The sequence below is a fragment of the Lissotriton helveticus genome, chromosome 1_2 (assembly GCF_964261635.1).
Source record: "Lissotriton helveticus chromosome 1_2, aLisHel1.1, whole genome shotgun sequence".
Classification (NCBI taxonomy): Eukaryota; Metazoa; Chordata; class Amphibia; order Caudata; family Salamandridae; genus Lissotriton; species Lissotriton helveticus.
The window spans coordinates 16,886,304-16,913,080 of NC_136058.1; the positions used below are offsets into that span (position 1 = coordinate 16,886,304).

A 26,777-nucleotide genomic window follows, 5' to 3' on the forward strand; every position below is an offset into this window, starting at 1 on the left:
CGGGAACTCCTGGTTACATTGGATGTTGAGTCACTATACTCCAACATTCCCCAGGAAGGAGCTCTAACGGCCCTACATGATATGCTCTACTCCAATCCTGACATTGACAATGCCAGTTTCATCATGGATTGTCTAAAAATGATTCTGACGGAAAACTATTTTGAGTTTAATAATACCATATACCATCAAGTGGGTGGAGTGAACATGGGCGCAGCCTGCGCTCCCAGCGTTGCCTGCCTCTATGTAGGTGCATTCGAACACATCAATATACATAACGAGATGGCCCCATTCTACGAGAATGTGCGGGCCTGGTCACGTTTTATTGATGACGTGTTCTTCATCTGGGAGGGGGATGACTTCAGCTTAAGAGAATTTATTGCATGGCTAAACTCAGCGGATCCTAACCTAAAATTCACCAGCCATTTCAGCTCAGACAGAATAGAATTTTTGGACCTATGGGTTGAACATCATAACCAACAGATCTCGGTTTCATTGTTCACCAAACCGACTGCCCATAATACTACTCTACAATACAACAGCTACCATCCTCGCTGTCAACGAGACAACATCCCTTTCAGCCAATTTCTCCGCATTAGGAGAAATTGTACTGACATTAGGGATTTCCTCATGGAAGGTGACATCCTCAAAAACAAGTTGCTACAGCGGGGCTATCCCTACCGGCTGGTAAAGGATAGTTTCAAACGAGCCCGGTATTATAACCGGGAATCCATGTTTGAACCCAGGATCACCAACACTAAGGAATCCATTGTATGCATTACCAAACACTCTACCATAAACAACAAGTTAAGACAAGCAATTCATTCGAGCTGGTTCCTGCTTAATTTGAATCATGACGAAAAAGCCCTACCCAAACCTATTTTCGCATTTAAACGAAATAAAAATCTCAGGAACCACTTGGTTAAAGGCAAAATAAGAGAATCAGAACCCTTACTCCAAAGCTCCATCACAGGCTCCTGTCCAGTGATCGGCAACCACAAATGTGGCAATTGCCAAGCTTGTCCAAACGCAGTAGTGGGCAATACCATCAATACTCCCACCCGTACTATCAACCTAACTATTATGACTAATTGTCGCTCCTCCAACCTTATTTACATCATTTTATGCCCCTGTGAACTATACTATGTTGGTGAAACAGGGAGAGAGATCCGTTTACGTATTGGGGAACACAAGTCCAATATACGCACTAGCAAAAGGACAGCCCCGTTAGTGGAACATTGGATCACCAGAGGACACTCTGAAATTGACCTTAGATGGTCCATACTGGAAAAAATCCAGACCCCCAAGGGTGTCGACCCCATACTATTTAGAAAAAAACTTGAGGTCTTTTGGATCTGTTACCTTAACAGTGTGGAGAGGGGCCTCAATGAGGAATGCCCATGGGCTAATGCCCTTCTGTAAATGCTCGTCAGTTATGGTCCGTTCCCATCTATAGAGTATGATGCCCTTTGACCTATTTTTCCCTTGCCTGTACCCCTCATTCACCTGTCCCCCTTGCGGTTGAGCGTGCAGCTGGATAACACTTCGGGTTGTACGCTTATTTCACCTTTTCATCTTTTTACCACACTCTTATTATGTGTGCACTTTTATCACACCGTCTTTCCATGTTTATATATATATCGATATATTTATTCATTATATTGTGTATTGTGCCCCGATTTCCGTTCGTAGGTACTTATCGTGACTTTATTGCATGAAGTAATGGCCACTCGTTATATTTATTATTTTTCGTCTTTCCCTCTCCAATATGGCCGCTACGTTTTTCGTCTGGCCTCGTTCTATCATCCGACCTTGAAGTTTCAGTCCGCTGTCTATGATCTTGTTCCAGCGACCGCAGCTGTTCTGACTCACAGCTACCTCGCCAATATATATTAAGACAGGCACGCCTCTCTCGGCATCCCCCTACTGGTATCTGGTTCCTGCTTGGGAGGCTGCCGCTGTCGACCGGATTTACGTCCTATGCCGTCTGTTCAGGTATGTTCCAGCCCTCCCGTGGGCACTGATCTACCGCAGTGTTCCATTTTCGGTTAACTCCTATCCGTTTTCTAACCCGACCCGCCTTTAGTAGTTTCCCTGCTATGTTTTTCAGTTGCAGTGATGGGATATCTTCTTTATCGCCAAGAAACCATGCTCTGAAGTATTTTTGCACCCCACCCGTGCACCCTACTTTTTGAAGAATACAAGACGCTCTTAGGGTAAGACCATGAGCTTCCATATTTCCACATGTGCTACCTTTCCTTGACATGTTTTGTTTTTTTCCCCACTCGTATTCTCTAAATGCTTCAAGTTACGTGCTGTAGTTTTTTAGTGTTTGCTGACTTAACGATAATCCCGGTGTATTTATCCTATAAAACTTTTTTTCCCCCAGTAAAAAGAAAAACGCGCCACTATTGACGAACTGCAGTCCTGAAGTTTATCTCCTGGCTGCATTTACCCTGATCCGGTCGACGCTACGCGTCTTCTCATACCCACTTTATTTCTTTTAAGAAACGGAACTACATCCTTGGACCCGTTTGTTACTCCATTAGGTATATATATTCTCACCCCTTAGTTATGCTTAGATTAATGTCTTGAGGTACTCTTACATCTTACGCTGTGTTCTTATTATTATCTTTCCATTTGCTTTTCCAGGGAACTTGTTATCCCATTTTAATTGACTTCTTTAGCAGAATTAATTCTACCTATTGCTACTTATCCTGATGGGCCCCAGAATAGAAAATTGGACCATCTAGAGTCAGCCCAGCTCTATTATTTCAGGTAATTCATAGGCAGTGAAGCTACCTCTTATCCCAAGGATAGGATGTCTCGTGTTTATCTTTTGTGTTTTGCACTATGTCACATTTTTTCATTTTCACTCAGTGTCTGTTTGAAATTTCTCCATGTAGGCATGTTGTTGATTTAGTTCTCTCCTTGTTTGCCTAGGTTTCATTATTGGGCCTTCTGGATGTCATCTTCCCTTTTTTTAAGTATCTAATAATCATGTACCTTGAACCCTTGTAAGGATATGCTCTAAATTTATGTTTTTAATATATTATTACATTACAGAGTACGTAGCTACCTTGTGGTTCTTCCTGCTCCTCCTCACTCTGCCCTGATGAAGGTGTAGCCCCGGACGGGGCCACACACCGAAACGCGCGTTGGCGTTTGTTCCATCTGTGGAACCTTCCGAACTAATCCGGATGCCCAACCATCGGTTCCCATTCCACCAAGAACCATCTCTGCATTGTGCTGTGTGATGTATGAATGTTGTAGTATGATTGGAGGTGTGTGTGTATGTAGTTGGAACCACTATTAACCGTGTCCTGTTGCTCTCTTCGTTATTATTGTGTATATATTTATTATTAATATTGTCTTAAAGCTTATATAAGAAAAATGAACTTAAAAATAAAAAACTACGTTTATAAATCAGAAGCTATGGATTCTTGAAGTGTCCTTCATGGGTTCTTGGTACTATTCAGAATATAGCGGACCTCGTTGAGGCCCTCCTTTAGATTGTACTGGGCAGGTTCCCTTATCTTGTCTCAAAAATTACATGTGACACCCCTAATTTAACCACAATACCGCAGGCCCAAAAAGACCGAGGCTTCATACTGGCGAGGATTGCCCCGGGAGTCAATCTCAATTGCAATTTTTGGATAGGATAAAACCTAGTCCCCTGAATTTGACAGGGGCAATCCAGGGGAGTCAAGCGGGGGGTTAGGAACTCCAGTCATGATGATCAGAGATCTTTAAGCTTTCCATCTAATGGCATGATTTTGGCTACTAGTGGGAAACAAGGTATACAAGAGAGGAGCACTAGACTGAATAGTTGTAGATTTAACCTCCCTCCAGAAGCCACTCCTCTGGTAGCTGTTCTTATAGGGATGCCCCCACTTGAAGACTGTGACAACAAATCCACCGTGGCTTTGCTATGGAAAACCAAATACTGGTGTGACCAGCAATGTAATGGCAATTCCAAAGTTTCATCTCACATCATAATGGCTAGACGTGTGGGGTGGGTTGGAAATTGTCCCAAAAGGGCCGAAGGTGATTCCAGTAAGAGGAATAAAAGCAGCAGGTAGCGCCCCAAGTGAGGCATGCCCAATGACGTACAACCAGAGTGGTGATTGTCCCTTATGAAATAAAGAACCAGAGACTCACTCAGATAGGCCTAGCTGGAGATCGGTAACAGCCCCACAATCATTATCCTTGCCGACTATGCGTAGTGAAGAAGGAGGTGGTTTATCCTTAAAAAATAGATTTCTCCCACTGTCCCACTTAGATATGAATGACTGACTGCAGGCGACCCAGCCCCACGAGAGCTTCCACGGAGACAGTCAAAACGACGAGGTTACAGATGTAGATATAACCCCTAAATGGAAGATCATTAGCTGGAATATAGCGGGCCTTAGAAGTAAAAAAGATGATCCAAGCTGGTTGGGTTTTTGAAAACAATATGACATAATTGGTTTCCAGGAGACGTGGGACAAGGCGGATAATTACTGGTTGGATGGGTATAAATAGTACTGTTACCCTGCATGCCCTGCTCCGGCAGGTAGAGCTAAGGGGGGCTTCCTAATGCTTTTCTTGCTAAAATTGAAAGGCACCCAAAAGAGGCTGGAGGTGGACTCTCATCAGTGCTTGATAATAGAACTGATAACCCCTAACTTCCCCAAAATAGTATTTGTTAATTTTTATAATTCATGGGAAAGTTATTTTGTAATCAACATTTTTCTTATTTGAAATGTTTTTTGGGAAGACTATAGGTTGAAGCAAACTAGTGCCAGCTTATTCTGCGACACCCCACTTTGGGCATACACAACAGGGGGAAGCCCTGGAGGAGCTTTTGGCAGATCTCTTTGAACCTAGTTTTAGTGTTCCAATTAAAGCTAGGGAGAGGGAACTGTTATTGATTATATATTTATTTTCCCCTCCATGCTAGCTCAGGTACTGTTTAACCATGCTAGGCTGTGGCCTTTTAGTGACCACAATCCGGTAATAGTTGTGCTAGATAAAGATTGTGGTCTTTTGGGAAAAAGGGGAAAGAACGAGGGAGTCAGTAGTGTGGTAACAAGTGATCAGGGGAGGAGGCTTAAATGGGCTAAGGTAATTCTGGACCTTTTCTTTTCAAACCTCTGTGAGAAGGCCAAAGATAACATTGCAATATGTCTTGATAATACCACCCGAGGGGCTCAGGTCCTTAGAGCTTGTGAAGGCATTTGTGATCTGACTATGACAACTAAACCCAGATAAACTATGGGTGAAAGGTGGTTTGATAACAACTGTTCACGGGTCCATCACAACTTGGTTCAAGCCCTGAAAAATATATCTCGAGATATATATTGCGGTCTAACTGCCGTGTTCAACTGACCGTGCCGCGTACGAAAAAGGCTCGACTAGGCGGTCGGACTTTCTCGGCAAACGTCACCTCCTTATGGAATACTTTACCACAAGAAATCCAGCAGGCCCCCTCTGAACCTTGCTTTAAGAAATTCCTAAAAACGTGGCTCTTCACCCAACCCCGCTAGTTCTCTCCTTCCTGTTAGCTCTTTTAGGTCAACTGTGTTCTCTTAGCGCCGGGACACCTCCTAGCGAGGTAGCTGTTCGCGCTGTATAAAATGCAGTATTATTATAAGGAGCAGATAGCCATGTTAAGGAAACAGTATAAGATCTCTGTTTCTATGTGGAAAAATAAGATTAAAGAGGAGGCCTGGAATGCACTTTTATCTGTTGAAGTCCTAAAGTATAGCTCTGGATTCTGGGCCATTGTTAGTAAACCCTTTTTTTCCGGTATAGAGAATGGCACTTTAGAATGCAACATTACAGAGGCCGAGTGGCGCTCCCATTTTGAAGCAATCCATGGATCTAATGTCACCGTGGACCCCTCCAATAGTCTGGAAGCAGGTAGGGTTTTACCTCCCGTGGTGTTCAAGGAGGAGGATGTAGAAAGAGCGATAATGCAGTTGACGAGGAATGAAAGCGCCTGGCCCTGATTCTGTCCCTGTTGATCTGTATAAATGTAACCCAAAATTCTGGGCCAAAATATTAACTAATGTTTTTAATGTTTCCAGTTAACGGGTTTCATTTAAGTTGATCTGCTGGCTAAAGACCTGGCTTAACCCAGATCTAACCCTAAATCACAAGATTATTCAGGACTGTGTCACCCTGGAACAAGCCAGTAGTATCCAGTGATTGCATTATGTTTAGCTTATGTTCTCTGCACTGGGGCGCCAAGATCTCTTTAACAACCTAGATGGGATTAAAAAAGAGGATGTGAAATGGGTTAAAACTGAACTTCTGAACTTACTAACGGTGGAACGCGAGGAACAGGAGTTAATGAAACCCTCAGTTAGGGCTCATTTTTTGTTAAAAACGTCCCCACTAATTGAGCCATACTTAAGAATAGTTATCAAGCCTTTCCATCGCTGGCTTTTAATCAGGTTTAGTTTTAACCTAAATTCACTTCTCGCTGGGTAATCTGCAAGGTTGGTGTAAACCAGAGGATATAGGCCCATGCCCTTGAGATAATTTTTCATCACAGGACACATTGTATTTTATAATGTTTTGTGATTATTATAGTGAAATCCGTAGAAAATTTGTATTCCCTCTACTGAGGTTAGACCGGCATTATTTAATCTTTAATTGCTTGATGATACGTGGGATATTTTTAACATTGCCAGTTTTATAGTTGCAGCGGTTCTTCTCAGGAAAATAAGGTATCCCATGCTTAATTTTGTATGAAAACTCTTGTTTTATTTTTCTATGAAATTTCTCTTCAGTGAGTTTTTAAAGCTTTGATGTATTAGATAATTGATCCTGTTGAATTAATTATCTTTTAATCTAGCTCATATATCTTGGAGATTTACATGATTTTATTAAATTGTGTATTGTACCTTTATAATTTTAATTAATCGAATAAAGTGGTTTGACTGACTGACTCATACATATGTTCTTGGTATATGCTGTTGTTGCAGTCCAAATTCTAACCAGACCTGAGCCAGTGAGGAGTGCTGAGGTAGAGCTGATACTGTTTTATATGTCCGTGTTTGAAGGCTTTCCAAGGTTGCTGCATGTTACCAGTGTTGAACATCACTTGCTTAGGTCATTGTCGACATAAGTTTTGCTTTAAGAACTGCTAGTAATGGGGCAAACAATGGGCCTTTTAGGCTCTTTGTGATTGAACAGAAGGCAAATATTAGGCCAATTCCTTTTTTTAATACGTACTCATTGTGTATTTGAAAGCTAAGTCGATTATCTATACGTACACCGAGGTACTTGTAGTAGCTGACTGTTTCAAGATTTATATTGCGAAATTTGAACTGCTGTTGTTTCCGGGCCTTATGACTGATAGTCATCACTTTTGTTTTTGTTGTGTTTATTTCTAGCATATTTGCCTTGGCAAAGTGTCACAATACATTAATCGCTCTTTGGAGGCCTACTATTGTATAGCTTAATAGTACTATGTTGTCCACATCGGATAGATGTGTGATGGGCAGTATAGCCATGCATGGGGGATGTGAGTTGTTCTGATCTAGCATTGGCCAGAGAACAGCCATAAAAAGGTTGAAGAGGTGTGGTGCTAGAACGCAACCTTGTTTTAATCCAATCTCCGTACCAATTTTCCTCGTCAGCCTCCTGCCATCAGCTATTTAAACTTGCATCCACATGTTTGTGTACAGTTGCATTATGGCTCTGAGAGTTGTCTCTGGGAGATCCCAGTGCTTTAATTTGTTCCAAAAAAGACCTCAGTTAACTCGGTCCACAAAAGACCTCTGTTAACACAGTGAAAGGGGGTAGGCAGACTCTCTGGGTTCTTCCTGAAAGGAAGGAGTCGATCAACTTGAGGATGTTTTCTTGGATTCCAATATGGTTGGCACTCTTGATGTGGGTGTGGTGGGACATGATATCGAATGGTGTGGTTTACAGATTGCGAGGCATCCAGAAGGCTGTTTTCTCCAGATATTCCGTGAGTTGTTTGCTGAGAACTTTAGCAGAAAAGAGGAGCAACAAGATGAGGTGGTGGTTTTTGAGGTTGCCGGGGTCGGAGTTTGGTTTCTTGAGTAGGGTTCTAATTCTGTGTGCTTCTATTTATCTGGGAAGATGGCTGTGGAGATGGATGCATTGAAGATAGTGGTTAACTCCTTGCTGAATATCCTGCTCCCGAGGTTGAAGATGTGGTGGGGGCAGGGGTCCAAGGGTGCACCACAATTAATGGAGTTCATTATGACGGCCGTGTCTTGAGAGGTGAGCTGGTCCAAAGTAGTGAGCAGATGGATGGGGATATGCCTGGAGGAAGAAAGGTGGTTGAGGGTATTGTCGTTGGTGGGTTGGGGCTCGAAGATTTTGTACATGGTAGTGAACTTGTTGTGGATAAAATTTGCCAAGGTGACGCATAGTTACTGGAAGTGAGTAAGGATGCTTTTGGTGGCTGAAGGATTGGTGAACTCTCTCCTGAAGTTGAGAAGTTCTTTGCTGTGGATGGAGCTGGGTTCAATGTGATCATTGATGGTGGTCTGTTTAATCTTTTTCAGGAGATGGTTGTAATGGTCTACAGCTGTCTTGAAAATAGCTCGGTCTGTGGGTTCTTTGGTGGTGTGTCATCTTCTTTCAAGCTGCTAGCATATGCATTTGGTGGTTCTGTTTTAAAAAAATATATATTTTTATTCAAAATTTTAACAACATTTATTCCCCCCCTCCCCCCCGCACAGGACAACTTAAGACATACGTAAATAAATGGGCCGGTTATATACACAATTCATCATATATATATATGCAAGAAAATATTAAGAAAAGATGACAATATGATACATGGGCTAAAAGAATTCAAAAAGAAAACCCCCCAAAATTAACAGACTACAAATGAGAAAAACACCCCAAAAGGGGATGACCAATTTTACCCCTTCCGCTATAACTCTGATCTCTCAGTTCTGCATTTCCACTCTGCAATCGGTTTCCATATACGTAGTCCTAATATCCTTCTCTTTTTCCCTTTTCTAGCATACATCTCTTTTTCCAAATTATGAATATGTAGAAATCTTGCCATCCAATGCTGCATAGTAGGTGGGGATCTATCGCGCCACGCAGAGGATATACACAATCGTAGCACCGCCATAGCCACAAACAGGAAGTATTCATACTGCGGTTGTATTGTGCCCCACCCTACTCCTAATAAAATCACCTCTGCAGTTTAGTGATCTATCCAAAAAGACTTCAATAGCTCCCAACAAGGGACTCAGGTTAGGGCATTCCGCGAATACATGTGCCATATCCCCATCTGTACTGTCACATCGTGGACATCTAATCCCCTGCATAGCCCCCCACTGTGCAATTCTAGCTGGCGTATAGTACAACCTATACAGTGTTTTATAATTTTGAGCTTGTAAGGCTGCCGAACATAGTATCTCTTGTCCTAGCCGTAGTGATTTTTCGAAAGACCCCGGTAATATCCCTACCTTATTCATCCATTTCAGTTCGAATTTTCCTATGTCATCCTCTCTATTCGCTATATGTTCCGCATACATCCTTTTAATCGTACAGCCATATCCCTCCTCAATAATTCTCAGTATTGCGTTATCCTCAAATCCTCGCGATCCTCCTGTTTTACTAGCTAAAAAACTTCTCGCCTGCAAGTACTTGAAAAAGCTCCTTGAGCTAATACCAAATTCCTGTTGTATTTCTGAAAATTGGCGCACCCCCGTTGATCCTAACAGGATTCCCACTTTTTTCACTCCCAAACGGTTCCAATCCTTGAAGGTTGAATCCGCAAAGATCTCTTGCGGTAGTGTAGGGTTATTGTCTAATCTAGTGTACTGGTTAAACCTCCCCAGTCCGGCACTTTTTTTAAAAGCCTTCCATACCCGAAACGCCTCATCTACTGTTTTGAATCTCGTTCTCTTAAAATCGCTTGGTTTCGTATACTTCAAGAGAACGTTCTGGACCTCTTCCCCAAAAACCAAACCATATATAGCTATTGAACCCAATTGTGCCTCCGCGTCCATCTCTGCTCCCCCCCCGTGAGACCTGTCATTTGCTGTAGTGCTGCTGCTCAGTAGTATAATCTCAAATCTGGTAACGCCATCCCCCCCTCTCCCTTGGTAATGACATGAACCTTAACGCTCTCCTTGTCTTACCCTGTGACCAAACAAACCGGTTAATCATGTGCTCTATTGTGCAAAACCATATACAATTAAAAAACAGAGGAATCGTTCTAAATACATATAGAAATTTTGGCAGAAAATTCATTTTATGAGGTTTACCCTGCCTACTATTGACATGTGCAGATTGTGTATCCTATCCAGATCGTTCTTTGCTTTGTTTATTATTGGGCTTATGTTAATTTCTACCAACCTGTCTAGATCTGATGTGACAACCACCCCTAAATAAACCCCCTTAGTGCTCACCCGTGAGTCTGTGCAGACTGCATAACCGTTCTTTATAATCTGTATCTTAGCTCTATTCAGTGTATATCCTGCCACTCGTCCAAACTGTGCAGCCTCCTGCTCTATTGCCCTAATGGCCTCGGTGGGTGATGGTGTGATGACCGCGATGTCATCGGCACACGCCAGAACTTTAACGGGGCCCATTTTTGTGTCCAGTGATTGAATTAGATTATTTTGCTCTAGCTTAAAAATCAGAGGGTCTATATACATTGCAAAAAGAAGGGGGGAGGACGGACACCCTTGCCGAGTTCCCCTAGTTATGTTATGTTATGTTATGTTATATTTATTTTTGTATAGCGCACGGCTACTCAAAAAGAGTGTCCCGGCGCTTTAAGTAAGGAGGACTACAACACAATAACATAACACAGTTAAAAGAGAGGGAGCAAAAAATAAAAGGGCAGATCCAAATTAATACAGCCTACTGGGTGAACAACCAGGTTTTAAGACCTTTTCTAAAAGCAAGTAGGCTGGTGGCTCCCCGAAGAGTGAGTGGCAGAGAGTTCCACAACTGTGGCGCCAATAGTGCAAAGGAGCGACCTCCCAGGCGAGCTCTCTTCACTCGCGGGACCACCGCCAAGAACAGGGATTCCGATCTCAGCGAACGGGCCGGGTGGTAGAATGCGAGTCTCTTTTGGAGGTACTTTGCTCCAACCGCATGGAGGGCCTTGTAGGCCAAGGTCAGAGCCTTGAAGGCGATCCGTTTTCGGATTGGAAGCCAGTGCAAAGTCTGCAGCAAGCCGGCTGCACTGGCGCGTCTGTTCAAGCCAAAGATAGCTCTGGCAGCAGCGTTCTGCACCACTTGGAGCCGCTGCAGCAGATACTCTGGCAGGCCCAAGTAAAGAATGTTAGCATAATCTAGCCTCGAGCCAATCAGGGCCTGCACAGTCAGCTTCCTGTGCTCCTCAGATAAAAGGGGAAGAAACCTCCGCAGCATCCTAAGGAGGCCAAAGCACATGCCCGACACCCCGAGGATCTGGTATTTCAACGTTAGCCCCTTATCCATCTTGACCCCCAAGTTCTTCGCCATTTGGGATGAACAAGACGGCGGGAACATATTAATGGGCCACCAGGCCTGCCAGTCTGGCTCCGTGTCACACCCAAAGAAGAGTACCTCTGACTTATCGGAATTTCACTTGAGCCTGTTCAGTTGGAACCATTGAAAAACAGCCCCAAGGCAATCCCGGATACTCTCCCCGTCAAAGTCTCCTCCTCTCTTACATGAGAAGAGGAGCTGGGTGTCGTCTGCGTAGGATACGATCTGGGCCCCAAACGACTCCACCAGCACCGCCAAAGGGGTCATAAAGATGTTGAAAAGGGTCGGGCTCAAAATAGAGCCCTGTGGGACCCCGACTCCCAGAGGCGGCATAACGGCGGAATCTGACGAGACCCAGACCGTTTGCCGGCGGCCAGCTAGAAAGGAGGAAAACCAGCTGAGCACCGTCCCCCGCAGTCCTATCTCATAGAGTCTTGCGAGAAGGCCATCATGGGGGACGGTGTCGAAAGCCGCCGACAAATCCAGCAGCACCAGCATGGCTTTACCCCCGGTGTCCAGAACCCCTTTAATGGTTTCTGATACCTCGAGGAGCGCGGTCTCTGTGCTGAGATTTGGACGGAAGCCTGACTGGGTGGCATGCAGAATCTCATTTGTCTCTAGAAAATTGGAAAGCACCATTTGAACGTGCTTTTCCACAATTTTCGTGAGAGCCGGCAACAGAGAGATAGGCCTGTAGTTGACTGGGGCCTTTGGGTCCAGACCAGGCTTCTTTAGCAGCGGGATGACCATTGCCTGCTTCCAGGCCTGCGGAACCACTCCCTGGCTCAGCGAGAGATTCAATAGCGGGTTCGCCAGCGGATTAATCACTTCCGCAATTTTTGCCAGAAGTTTAGCGGGGCACGGGTCCAGCGGCGAGCCCGATTTAAGATTGCCCATGAGTACTAGAGAGGCAGGGGCCGAAATAGGTGGAAACACGCCCATTGTCGAAACTGGCGAGGCCAGAGGGGACAAGTTAGCCTCATGGTTAATCAGCCCCACGGGTACAGCCGAAGGAAAGGAGTCCTGTATAAGTTGGATCTTGCTAGTGAAAAATTTCGCCAGATCCAAAGCCCAGGAATCAGCTGGTCTCTCATCCGAGGTATTAGACCGTGGGGATGTAAATTCTCTCACAATGGAGAAAATCTCCTTACAGGAGTTGGAGGCGGCCTCTATCCTCCCTGCCAAATAGGCTTTTTTCCCCAGGCGGATGTCCCGGTGGTAGGCCTTAACCGCCGTCTTATAAGTCAGCTTAGCCCCTGTGTCGTATTGTGCCCTCCAGGCTCTTTCGGCCACCTTACACTGCTGCCGCGTAGCGGACAGTGCTGCGGTGAACCAAGGAGCAGAGACCCGTTTTGGTGTCAAACGGGGGGTCAATTCCGGGGCAAGACCATTTAGCCTATCTACCAGCCACGCCTGCAAGGACTCCAAATCCTTCTCTAAGTCGCCAGAGAGGGGGCAGGGGAGATCCAAGGCAGCCTGGGCCAGCATCGCAGGGGTCACTCGATGGTAGGCCCTATGGACTCGACCTTGCTGCTGTGATAAAGCGACAGCCGCTTTAACTGTGCCTTTGATTGAGAATTTTGCCAGCAGATGGTCTGACCACAGTACCGGGATGATCTCTATCACCTCAAGAGGGGATGACGAGAAGACCTGGTCCAGAGTATGCCCCTTGTCATGCGTAGGCCCCTGCAAGTAAGGGATCAATCCCAGCGGGGTCATAGCCTCTGAAAGCTTGGTAGCGGCAGGGTCCGACGGATCATCCATCCGGAAGTTGAAATCCCCAGCCACAATGCAATGTTCCGCTTTCAGGGCCAGTCCCAGCAACACGGAATCAAGATCTTCAAAGAACGTACCAGATGGACCCGGCGGTCTGTAGACCAATAATCCCTTGACTGATTGGTGCGGTGCCAGGGAGATAGAGAAAGCAAGGGTCTCAGAACCACGGATGTCATCCACTGGCAGGATAGCACAAGGCGTGCCCTTCTTCACCACCAGTGCCACTCCACCACCCCTTCCCTTGGCTCTATCCTTCCTGAAGACGTTATAATCAGGCGGGATTGCCATGGCGACATCAGGATTGGAGGATTCGCCCCACCACGTCTCGGTGAGCATCAGACAAAGTGGCTTTAGCGTATCCAGGAGCTCAAAAATATCCTGTGCATGTCTACCCGCCGATCTCGTGTTTATTAGCATGCAAAGATATCCAACACTGGCGCTGTTATTATTAGGAGGCGATAACAAGGCGCGGGAGGGGCACCAGCCACACGCAGGGCAGATGGACTTACCGCGGTGGCGACCAGGGAAGACAGTGCAACAGCCACTGGCTGGATTACAGAGAGCGCGAAGCTCCCCAGAAGTATAACACAGCACAGGAGACCCTGTATGACACATGCCTGGTGTCAGAGCCCCCCCGGCCGCCCCGATCGCCTCCGGGACGCTGACGGGCGCAGACGGGCAGGACTCTGGCTTGACTCAGGCGCGAGTCAGGCGCCACCGCTGCGCGTCTCCGCTGCGCGAAAGGGAGTGAGCTTTAAATGCAGCCTCACCTGGTCTCCCAAACGGAGCACTAGAGCGCTGGATCAGGTGGAGCGCTGGCAAAACAGCAGCCCCAATATGGCGGCCAGGCGCCACGAGTGAGCGACCAAAATTGAAATAACTCTGCTCTAAAAGTGGTGGGGGTCCCAATTATGGTGCGAGTGTGTGGGCGCGGCGGCGATCATAAAAACAGAGCAAATAACAGAAAGACAATAGATATAGCAAAAACGGCAAGTTTTAAAATGCAGAAGCGCTGCGCGCCTACTACAGCCTTAGGCAGGTAAAATAGCACGTTAGTAATGCTGATTCCTCCTTACTAGAGGACGAGCTGCTCTATGAGCTCGCCTTAAATGCAGCCTCACCTGGTCTCCCAAGCGGAGCACTAGAGCGCTGGATCAGGTGGAGCGCTGGCAAAACAGCAGCCCCAATATGGCGGCCAGGCACCACGAGTGAGCGACCAAAATTGAAATAACTCCGCTCTAAAAGCGGTGGGGGGCCCAATTATGGTGCGAGTGTGTGGGCGCGGCGGCGATCATAAAAACAGAGCAAATAACAGAAAAACAACAGATATAGCAAAAACTGCAAGTTTTAAAATGCAGAAGCGCTGCGCGCCTACTACAGCCTTAGGCAGGTAAAATAGCACGTTAGTAATGCTGATCCCTCCTTACTAGAGGACGAGCTGCTCTACGAGCTCGCCTTAAATGCAGCCTCACCTGGTCTCCCAAACGGAGCACTAGAGCGCTGGATCAGGTGGAGCGCTGGCAAAACAGCAGCCCCAATATGGCGGCCAGGCGCCACGAGTGAGCGACCAAAATTGAAATAACTCCGCTCTAAAAGCGGTGGGGGGCCCAATTATGGTGCGAGTGTGTGGGCGCGGCGGCGATCATAAAAACAGAGCAAATAACAGAAAAACAACAGATATAGCAAAAACGTCAAGTTTTAAAATGCAGAAGCGCTGCGCGCCTACTACAGCCTTAGGCAGGTAAAATAGCACGTTAGTAATGCTGATCCCTCCTTACTAGTGATTGTAAAAGGAGCCGTGCGTCCAGCATTGACCCTGACAAATGCAGTCGGAAACTTATATAACGACTGAATTGCTGTCATAAACCCTGCCCCAACCCCGCTTCTTCTTAGTACGGCCCACAGAAATTCCCAAGCTACACGATCAAATGCCTTTTTGGCGTCTTGCAGCAAGGCTGCCATTGGGTTCTCCAGCACCCATGTACATCAAATAGGGTAATCATCTTCCTAATGTGTTGTGTGGTGCCCCTGTGTGGTATGAACCCATGCTGATTTTCACTAACCAGACTCCCTATTACCTTAGAAAGTCTTACGGCTAGAGTTTTAGAGAACATTTTTAAATCTGAATTGATAAGTGTTATTGGGCGGTGTGACCCTGGCTCCGTTGGGGGTTTCCCTTTTTTTATAATTAAAATAATATCAGCCCCTGCCCAACTGGCTGGGATAGATAATCCTATCTGTGCCTCTCTGATCGTTCTTACTAGGTCCGCTTTAATGGACGTGAAGAAGACTTTATAAAATTCCCCTGGGATTAGATCTGGACCCGCTGCCTTGCCTGATGGTAAGATCAGGGTAGCCTCCATAATTTTCTCTGCTCCTAGGGGAGCATCCATAGCCAACCTGTCTTCCTCCTGTATTACTTTACTGGGTATGCCCTGCAGATACCTTTGGATATCTAAATGATCTCTATCTTGATCTTCCATATACAGCTTACAATAAAAATTCCTAAAAACTTCCATAACTCCCCCCATATCTGTAATCAAATTGCCATTGCTATCCTTTATTTCTTTAATTGCCCTCGGTCTAGTTCTTGTTGCTAGTGTGCGGCCTACTTTCTCACTATATTCGTAACACTTCTCCCTTTGTACAGTAAATGTTTTAGCCGCCTTTACTGCTATACTTTCCTCTGTCGCTGCTTTGGCCATCATAACTTCCAAAAGTCGTTGCTCCACCTCGCGCCCACCCAATGTAGCTTGCTCTAGCCTCTGCTCCGCTTCCATCAAGGCATTACTTAGTTGATCCGTCCTAGCCTTCTCTTTTTTTTGTTTCGAAATACTAAAGCTAAGTGTAAGGATACATGGTAGCCGCTCCACCTTTAGTTTAACTAGCATTGATCCTGAGGTAAAAAAGTAATCCAGCCGGACACATTTTTTATGTGGTGCTGTTAATAAGTAAAGCCAGCTTCTCCTGGTTTCAGTTTCCCCCATGCGTCCACCAGTGCTTTGTTATCCGCCATATTCAGTATTGCTCTGCAGACCCTTTTTTTCCTTCCTTAATATTGTCTCGAAGGTTCCATGCCTAAGCCAGCAGCACCATCTATATTAAAATCCCCTGCTAAAATAATCCTCGGCGCCCAAGTAGCTAGCTCTAAATCCAAGGAATCAAACAGTTCTGGATCATCCTCCGTTGAGCCATATATCAACCCCAGCGTAATCCATTCTTTTCCCATCAAGCATTCTATCAAGGCCCATCTTCCCCATTGATCCTCCAACCTTTTCCTTGTGCTAATATTGTACAGTTTAGTTAGGATAGCCACTCCTCTTGTTCTGAATCCTTGTCTTGAGTATGCCAGGAGACGCAGCCCTAATTGTTCTAGCAGGTACGGTTTGTTCCCTTCTATATGAGTCTCTTGGAGACATATAAAATCTGCTTGTGACTTTTTCAATAGTAATGACACCTTCTGTCCTTTTAGCCGGTCATTGAGCCCACATACATTTAACGTTAGGATCTTAATAGCGGTATCCATGGTTCTTTCTTTCTACTGGGCACCACAAGTCTACCATGATGATACCATACCCCTTCGTCATTCTTTTCCTGTCTATCTCTTATTTGCATTGCCCAATTTTCCTGCTTTGTCTCTCTGTGCTGTTGTGCCCTTATCATTACATTCTGTCCTGTGCACCCCCTTACCCCTGTGCCGCACCCCCTCCCCCCTCCCCGCTTTACAGGCAAATAGGTCAATCCTGACCTATGTATAGCTGCTTCCTGGCCCCTGAAGTGTCGCAACCATCTCCCTCCCATCTAAGTCTAAACTAATACATTCTAAATATTACATTTTAACCTTTACAAATGCAGAAAAACCAAAAAAAGGGTATCACAAAGAACCCCCCCTGCTGCTTTTATACTTAAATCTATACATAGCACATCCCTGCTTATACATTAGTGATATTTGTCCTTATCATGGTCTTTGTACAACTGTCCGAGCGTCTCCCTGGCTCCTTTTTTCCTTTAGCTCGTTCAGATAGGCCTGCGACTTAATCTCGGAGAAGAACATCCTTGTCTAACCATTCAATAGTATTTTAAGCCTTGCTGGAAATAACAGATATGCTTCACATCCTATGTTTTTGAATGGGTCTATCATCTGCCTCAGCCTCCACCTCCTATCCACGGTAACGTGGCAGAAGTCTGGTCGTGCAAAGAAGGTTATCCCTTTGAATGTGCGACGGTCCTGTGGTCTAGCTCTGTCCATGATCTCCTGTCTAGCCAGGAAATTCCCAACGAACACCAGCATAGCTCTAACTTGTCTTTCTGTACAGCTCCATATACCTTCTTTTGTGGCATGGGAAACCTATGTGCTCGCTGCACCTCACTGTCCCAGTTCCAGTTCTCAATTTCCAGGGAGGCACTTTTTAGGAGTGCAATCACAAAAGACCTGGCGTCCTGCTCCTCTGCCCCTCCAGAATGCCCAGAAGCCGTATAATATTGTGTCTCTGCCTGTGCTTGAAATCTTCGAGCTTCCACTGGATGTCTTCTGTGGCTCTCTCTTGGGCCTCCCTAAATTCCTGCCAGCGGGTCACCTCATCTTCCAACTTTCCTGTTCTGTCCTCTACTTCATTTACTCTTCCTGCCATCTCTGCATATAACTTATTCATTTTGCTTAGAGACCCTTGAATTTTTTTGTTAGCTTGCTTAGCTCTTTTGCTCTCCGTTCTGGCTTCTCCGTGCATTTGTTTTAAGGTGGCATGAAATATATCCATCCTAGGGGGTTGCTGCTGTGTGCCTTGGGGTCTCCTCTGTTGCTCTCTAGACTCTCCTTCTTCATGATATAGACTAGAGGTTGCTGAATAGTCCCAAACTAATTTCTTGGCCATGTCCGCTTGTGCTGGGCTAGTAGGGGTTTTCTTATTGTACCTCCGGTGACTTTTCTGATGTTTCTTCCTTCGGTTTGAGGAGGCCCATTGAATAGTCTCCTCTGAGATCTCTGAGTCCTCTGAAACTGTTAGATCTGGTTCTGTGTCTGAGGCAGAGCTTTCTACTGCACTCTCCTCTGACCCACCACTCCCAGAAGAGGCCCCAGTCTCATCGTTCACTTAATAAAAACACTTGTCGTTTGGGGAGCCTGGTGCTAACGACCCCGGTTCTGTCATAGCCTGTGAGCCATGAGCACTTGTATCCTCTTGTGTGCCACCACGCTCCAGATGTGCCATAAGAACTCCCTTGCTGATAGTATCTGTAGTGTCAGCCATCTCTTTCCCTGCTGTATCTTGCAAGACCCTTAGCCCATTTGTGTCTGTTTCTGTAATCATGATCGAGCTTGTATGCACCCCCTGCCCGATGGTACCGTTGCCCAGAAAGCCTGACCCCTGTACATCTTGCACCATTTGCCCCTCAATGGCCTCTCCTGATAGCGGAGTACCACCTTCCCTTCCGCCGTTAGTCATGCCCTTCTCGATGTTAGTGTCAATGACCAGATTTTTTGCGCGGCTTACCTTCCTGCGCGCCTTCGTATCTCCATTGGAATCCGCTGCCGATTCTCTGGTATTCTGCCCTGCAAGCTTCCTCACCTCCTCTGTTGCCAAGGACTGCTCCGGTGACGGCGGCTCTGACTGTGGCGCATCCAGGATTGCCCTGTTCGGCGCTCCCTGTGCGCACGCCGCTTCTGACAGTAATACTGCTCCATCATCAGCCTCTGTGTTCGCGTGTTGGTCCGCTCGCCCTAGGCTGTCATAAAGAACCGGATCAATCCGTACGATTTCCCCAGCGAATGCTGCTGTCAGGGTGGGTTGTCTCAGTGTAGTACCCCTGGGTGTTTTACCACTTGTCTCTCTCGGGGTTGTCTTTACATCCGTGTTTGTATTCTTCTTAGCAGCCGCCATGGCAGCCGCTCTCTTTTCGGCTTTCAGCTCGGCCCTTTGCTCTGCTCTCTGCTCAGCATCTTTCTCTCTGGCTGCTTTAGCCTTCATTTTCGAAGCAGAGTCCACTGTAGTGCTCGTGATTTTCGCTGTTGCCTGTCTCCTGGTTACGGCATGGTTGTGGGCATCAGGTTGTTTCGACGGGTCAGTTGCCATTCTCAGTGTCTCCTTAGCCGTGTCCTTCAACTTAGTTCCGCACGCCGGCATCTCCGCACAATCAATATTGAGAGCGCTTTCCCTGTAGTGTCCTAGCATGGACACGTTCTAGTGTTCAGGAGTGATGTAATCTACTTTACACCCACCCACCACAGACGTCATGGTGTCACATGACGCTGCCAATAAAAGGGGCCGAGCGCACGTGCTCGTGGCCATTCCCACTACCCCTATCTGGTGTCTGAGTGTCCATCATTGCTGCTCTTCACCATGAGGGCCTGGGGCCCTTTCCAATTTTACAATGGCGACGAGGCCGGTAGTGCAGCCCATGCGTGCCACTACCCACAGCTCAACAAGGAGAAAAAGGGGAAGAGAGCTGCCCGCCTGAAGGGCATCCCCTGCAGCAGGGCGCAGCGCGCCGAGTAGCCGGTGGGCACGTCGGAGCCCCGCAGCCACCACGAGGCCCACAGCAAGCTGACCGGAGCCCACCCGCGTCGACCGCCACCAACGAGTGCCACCAGGAAGAGCGGACCGCCCAGTGCCCACCTGCGACGGCCGCGAGGCTGGAAACCCCACCGGAGAGGTGCACGGGCCGGGCGGAGCCCACCCGCCACGACCGCGACGGAGTATCAGGCCCGCCGGCCGAAGGTGAGCCAGGGCGAAGTACATGCCCATGAACAATGCCCACTTATAAGCAGGACCAGCGGAGCTCACCCGCGGCCTGCCCGAGTCGTCCCCTGCCCCCGCCGCGTGTGTGACTGAAGCGGCGAGGGACAACGAGGGGGAAAGTGCGGCCGGACCCGCGAATAACATTACCAACGAGGGGGAGGGAGCGGAGTAGCTAACCGCCTCCCGACCCCCCTCGCAACGTGATCCGGGCCAGCGGAGCCCACCCGCGGCCCGCCGGTAGCGTCCCCCCCCAAGGGAAGACTCAGCAGCGCCTGCGGAGCCCACCCGCGGCCCGCCGGTAGCGTCCCCCCCAAGGGAAGACTCAGCAGCGCCTGCGGAGCCCACCAGCGGCCCGCCGGTAGCCCCCCCAACAAAGGAAGAACAAGCAGTGCCAGCGGAGCCCACCCGCGGACTGCCGGCGGCACCCCCGCGAGGAAAAACACTGCAGAGCCGGCAGAGCCCACCCGCGACCTGCCTCAAGCTCCAAACCTTCCCCCCCCCTACGAGGTCTGCCGTGACTGCCGCAGGCGGGGAGGGAAAAGCAGAAGAAGGCAGCGCCTGGGTGCACACACCCCCCCCTTCCGGCAGCGTGTGGACCAGAAGCTGCTGCAGAGAGGGGGAGAGCGACCAGAGGGCTCCCCAGCCGAGGAGCGGAGTGCCTGTGAGCGGCCAGCGCCGCCGATGTTAAAGTTGGTAACACAAAACAAAAAAACAAAACATCAAAGTGCATGCACCCCCTGCACATATACACAGAACTCACAGATCATGCCTGCACCATCCCGCTCCCAAACAAAAAAAAGTAAACTATAACTGGGAAGGGACTCACCTGGAGGGCAGCGTGAGGCCAGGTTCCCAGCAGCAGCTCCAGCCCACAGTGAATACCGGGAGGAGCAGGGACAGTAGAGTGGACAGCCAGGGAGGAGAGTATCAGGCACAACAAGCTTAGGCTGAAAGGAAGCAATCCAGCATCACTGCCACCCAGTGGCCAAAAGCAAAAGTGCACCTGCATCTATAAGAACTAAAACAAGCATTGCACAACACAAGAGAAATCAGCAGCAGCAAGGGGCAACGCCCCAACCAAAGCATCCAATCTCACGCAGCAAGTAAGTGCACAACAACGCTGAAGACACCCACACACACCAGCAAGGAGTCGGCAGATGCCACTTCCAACGCGACGTGGGAAGAGGCACGAACGCCTCACTAGGCATCCAAGCACTGACAGAACGTCTGGAGTAAACGACTGCCAAGCACTGGAAGTACGTCCAGGGAAAAGACTGCCGCGATCAAAGGACGGAGAGAGCAGCGACGCCTTGTGGCCACAGGCGCTCACCGCAGCATCAACTACTCCCGCCAACGGTCTAAAGCAGCAAGTACCTGACGACAGCCAAAGCAGCAAGTACCCAACGTCCCGCAACAGGCGTCCAAGAACCCTGAACAGTAAGTGCGCAAACAACGCGCCACGTGGCGACGCACAGCCACCGCAAGCAGAAAGAAGAGCGCAGGCAGCTCCATCGCGCAGAACAATTATTGCGAACGGCCACACGATGTGGCGCCTCCCAGGAGCCGATCCGCAGAATGATCGCCCATCAAGTGCTGACCCATGACGGGTCCCCAAGAATTGTTGCAGCGCAAAAGGACGACCACACAACGTGGCGCCTCCCAGGAGCCGATCCGCAGCATGATCGCCCATCAAGTGCTGACCCACGACGGGTCCCCAAGATTGTTGAAGCGCAAAGTTCGACAGGACGACCAAAGGCAACCTGCCGGGCATCGGCAGAAGTGGACCGCCAAACGGTCCAGGACGTTCAACCATGACAAGGCCTACGGACGTGGACCCCCGAACGTCACCAACCAGAATCAAGAAAAGAAGGTTCGCGACATCAACTCTGGCTGCTGAGGAAAAAGGAGAAAGTGTCCCCGACGGGGACAAGACCAGGGGTACACATGCAGAGTGCGCGCACTGCATGGAGGACCCAGGTCAGGAGAGAAGACACAAGATCGGTCCAAGTGATGTTGCGATGTAGGAGGAAGAAAAAGAGAGATCCGAGTGGCACGTCTGCCACCGCGAAAAGGAAGGAAGAAAAGGAGAGATCCGAGTGGCACGTCTGCCACCGCGAAAAGGAAGGAAGAAAAGGAGAGATCCGAGTGGCACATCTGCCACCGTGAAAAGGAAGGAAGAAAAGGAGAGATCTGAGTGGCACGTCTGCCACCGTGAAAAGGAAGGAAGTATATCCATGTGGCCTGTTGCCACAGTTAAGAGTAGAAGGAAAAGTCAGTGCGAAGCAACGTCCCCACAGTGAACCAACTAAGGAAGGGGGAGGAGTGCAGGAAGATCACTCACACTCCCGAAGAGAAGGAAGGCGACAAGTGCCAGGACAACGGTGCGAGGAACACGAGGCCGGAAGAACACCAGTGGCAAAGAAGACCAGCTGATAGACGATGTTTCCGCACACCCAGGACCTGCGGAGAGGAGCAAGCGAGACCATTTGTGACATCCACCTTTGGGGTCACACGGACACTGGACAAATGCCAGCCGTGGTGACTCAGGGGCAGAGGCCTCCGGGACGCAAGTCCCCGCGACGAGAGACGGTCCTCCGACGCCCATCCGAAAGGTCCGGGGAGGGCGAAGACATCGCAAGCAAAGACAGAAACCAACAGCTACCTCGGGATGAGGCTGCGGAATCTGAGGTGAGGCACATCGTCTCCTCCATACCCCCACTGACGGCGGCGTAGGAACAACCTGATGTGGCACATCCAGCCCAGCGCGAATCCGAGAAAGAGGATATCAAGGATATCCCGTGGCAGGGGAACACCGGCGAGAGGGGTCATCCTGGTGAGAGGGATGCCTTGCAACGGATCTGCCTTTTGCCAAGTAGGACACAGACTACAAGTGAAGCCAAGGCCGAGACAGGAAATCGTGCATCATTCCCCGGCGAACGACAAGAACTCTAACTGCACCCATCGCCATGGAAGTTAGCAAGAGAAGGACTGTGAGGACAATTTTGTCGCAGAGTCGTCAATAGACTGGTTCCATCGAGCACCCCAAACCGGTGCCACTGTGAACTGATGTTCCCCGCAGCAGATTGAACATCATCTGTGATGCCAAGCAGCGGCGGATAAAAGCACTCAGCGGAAGTTGAACACTTTACTGCATCCTGATACAGTTTGTTTTTCCCACAGGTTGATTTCTGGATGTGGGTTTTTGCGATTAAAAAATGGGAGGGATGTAGTGTCCTAGCATGGACACGTTCTAGTGTTCAGGAGTGATGTAATCTACTTTACACCCACCCACCACAGACGTCATGGTGTCACATGACGCTGCCAATAAAAGGGGCCGAGCGCACGTGCTCGTGGCCATTCCCACTACCCCTATCTGGTGTCTGAGTGTCCATCATTGCTGCTCTCCAACATGCGGGCCTAGGGCCCTTCACAATTTTACATTCCCCAATGGCTTTTGTGCGAACCCACCAGCACTGCAGCAGAACTTTACGGCAAACTCTATGATGTATAAATGCCAGGATATTAGTGACAATATTTCTCAGCCTTTCAATCCTCTGCATGTCTTCTGAATTCTTCCGTCATTTTCTCAGTCTGCTGGGAGAGAGAGGTAGGAGCGACTCACTCCTGTGACCAGTCCGCGGCCATCTTGCCTCCTGCATTTGGTGGTTCTGAATTCTGCAGTGTACCAGCTGGATTGTTTAGAGGGTTTTTTGGGTGTGATTGGCTTGATGAGGACAACTTTGTTGATGCAGTTGGTGATCCAGGTGGATAGGTTCTTGATGGCTTGTTCTAGGTTGGTGGAGATGGCAGCTTGGGATGCGGTGAGTGTGTTGGTTCCCTGGATCTCAGAAACATTTTTTAAACTGTGGATATGGGTGCTGCGGTGGCCTGGCGGAGGAGCCAGGGACCCCATAATGGTGAAGTGGACAATGGTGTGATCTGTCCAGGTGAACTCAATGGCAGGGCTGTACTTGACTCTATCACTGGCCATGAAAATGTGGTTGAGTGTGTGTCTTGCGCTGTGTGTGGGGCTGCTGACAATCTGGGTGAGGCTGATGTTGTTAATGCATTCCTGGGGGTTTGCTGTACTGGTGTCATCTAGGTGAAAGTTGAGGTCTCAGAGGAAGATATAGTGCTTAGAGGGTCATGCATTGGGATACACACGTTTGGCCGATACGCTCCACTCCGCAGTGGAGACACATTGGATTATCGTGGCCCAGCATCACTTATCTGAAGTGTGGCAACTAATCTCCTTATTTCAGGTTCTGGAATACCCTACCAGGCACTCGAGGTCTCTTTTCTGACTATTCAGCTAGCTTCACTACACAAGTGTTGGACGTCTTCTAGTACACAATGCAAGCAATGCTGGATTACTAAATTTTCACCACTGAAATCAGGTCTGCTTTTTCTAGCAGGCCTTCATAGATCTTTATAGCGCCAGGCTGAATATACCTTGGCTGCATTTAGAGTGGTCAGAGGAGTGTCCTTTGCACCATAATAGGCCTGGTCTGCATTTGGGGTGGTGGGGGGAGGTGCACCAGCACTTGATTAGGGTGTGCCCACCTTTTACAATGTTGTCTCCAACTTTAGTGTGACTTGAGCCATGGCTTGGGATGTTAATGGGGGTGTTGTGCACTTCATAACAGTGGTTGAAGTGTCACCCAGAACAAAGACTTTTTGACTATGTGTACAGGGGCTGTAACCCCATGAATTAAGACCCTGCGTGCACATGCAAACAGAGGACTGCTGGACTGCCAGGAGGAACCTCCTTGGGACTTGATTCCTTTGGTGGGCTAACTTGCTTCCTGTTGGGATAGAACAAGGACTGACATTTTGCCCTGAGGACACTCGTGCAGGCTTGCCTGCCTGCACCTTGATGGTGTGCCCCTTTGTCCTAGCAAACTCAAGTGCATGGTGAGCATTCTACCTCCCTTCCATTTTAGTGCCAGGAAGCTCATGGTGAGCGATGTGACCTGCTCTTTGGCACAGGAGCGCATGGAGGGCTGCTCTCTGCCTTTAATTGGGTATAGCACGAGGAGAAGCCGAGAAGTTGCTGTGCGGCCGCAGGGGCACTAGGCAATCTTCAGGAAGCCAGAGAAAGAAATCTGTAGCTCACCATAGCTCCGCACAGCAGGACGCCATGTCGAGCCTCAGAGCACAGGGAAACCTCTTGAACCTCCCGCTCCATCCCACAAAGTTCCAAACTCCAGGAATCCACTGTTCCTGTCTTTGGAACTGGCTAAGCGTCCTCCCCTCTCCCCACACCTAGTATCACAAAGCCTGGTAACAGAGTTGTTCCCTGCCCAGTTTGATTAAAAAGCCCGCTTCAGGACCTGAATGAAGACTCTCAGGCACGAGCGAGACAAGTGGTAGTAGTGCTTCCCTTAGAGTGAAGCTATGTCTCATCACAGTGGCTGGGGGCTGCATTTACGAAGGATACTACTGATGCTTCCCTTGTGGAGAAGCTGTGTCTGCCTAAACGGCAGTGTCATTTATGAACAAATTGTATGCTTTGGAGCAACAATGGTGTTCGTGATGCATGCCTAGTGGCACAGTGATTAGTGGTGTCTGCTTTACGCACCTCTACATGGCATGATGTGTCAGACAGAATGAGTTGCAGTAACTTTAGGTAATTAGGACATGGAAGGTTGCAGAAGTCTGAGAGCACATAACTCAAAAATGGCATCCAGTTTGTTTAAAAAGATTTGGCTAAGGCCCCTTTGAATTTCCTTTTCCATCCCAAGTAAGTTCTACAGTCAGTGTTTCCACTTCCCCTCTGAAGGAGACCTAGTTTTCCATGCAGAGTGCAGAGATAATTGGCCTTACTTCATACAGCGCTAACAACATTGTTTGCCTCTGAGGGAGTGGTGGCTGAATGCTTGCCTTTTAAGTGGACCTAGTAGGGAGTAAACTGGAACACTGGGATTAACAGTATGAGGAGTTAAGTTGACAGAATGCGAAGCTTCCAAACAGAGTGTGTGTATCATGAGGCAGGGCCAAAGAATGTAAACCAATGTTCCCGTGTTCTCACAACTATGTCAGCCCGTGTCAAACATAGGTGGTTCTCATCTCTGAAGGCGCAATCTTCCACCAAGCTTTTTAGATGGTGTAGGTGCATTTTAGAATATGTTTGTCACTGTAAAGAATATTAACCTAAAACTTGCTTATAATATCATTAAACTTTTGTTTGTGTGCATTTACGGAGTGTGCAACATCACAGCCAAGCCTCTGTACATCAAGTCAGTTCTTGATGTTGGTAACAGCGAATGAGTATCCCACATGAAATCTCCTATTTTCAATGGAATTTGCTTATATATTTGTGGAAAGCAGTTTCCAGACAGCTTTCCTTAAAAAGCTTTTAGATTCTTCTGCATTATATATGAAATGTGGAGGAAATACAGCACATGAATTGCAAATGTCTTGCCATGCAGCTTTACACGTGTTGCTGGTATGACATATGTGACTGGAAATCTCACATTTTCCATGTGATGCTTTTGATACCAGAGCAATATTTGATTTTTTGTGATCATAATCCCCATTTTGTAGGCCTCAACCACAGTCAGCTTTAGCAGCTTATTGGTCAGATCTGTTGTTTCCACTATGTATACAATGGGGTTTGGAGAGGTATACCATGATTGGAGAAGTTTGTTGATTTTCCCTTTCCTGCTACTGATTAAATGGCATTATTCAATATTCGGTCTCACAGTATTCTGATTGGTTGACTTGCATCTATCCACTGTTGACCTTGCTTGAATTCATGCAGTGTTTTTTTTTTTTAAAGCACTCCACTGGAGAGCA

At 47.9% G+C, this 26,777-nt stretch overlaps 1 long non-coding RNA gene across 17 annotated transcripts in view; it reads left to right on the plus strand.

The window, feature by feature from the left end:
- Window positions 1–1,890: 1,890 nt before the first annotated feature.
- Window positions 1,891–26,777, plus strand: part of LOC144807741 (uncharacterized) — a 651,207-nt gene continuing 626,320 nt past the window's right edge. For 9 of the 17 annotated variants that reach the window (XR_013606414.1, XR_013606413.1, XR_013606411.1 and 6 more), the window contains exons 1-3: window positions 1,891–1,992; window positions 2,108–2,213; window positions 2,387–2,546. This is a non-coding gene — a long non-coding RNA (uncharacterized LOC144807741). Of the gene's footprint in view, window positions 1,993–2,107; window positions 2,214–2,386; window positions 2,547–2,649; window positions 2,776–2,854; window positions 3,015–3,063; window positions 3,347–26,777 lie in introns of those variants that run through there. The other 8 variants (XR_013606421.1, XR_013606419.1, XR_013606409.1 and 5 more) reach the window with 4 other exon arrangements.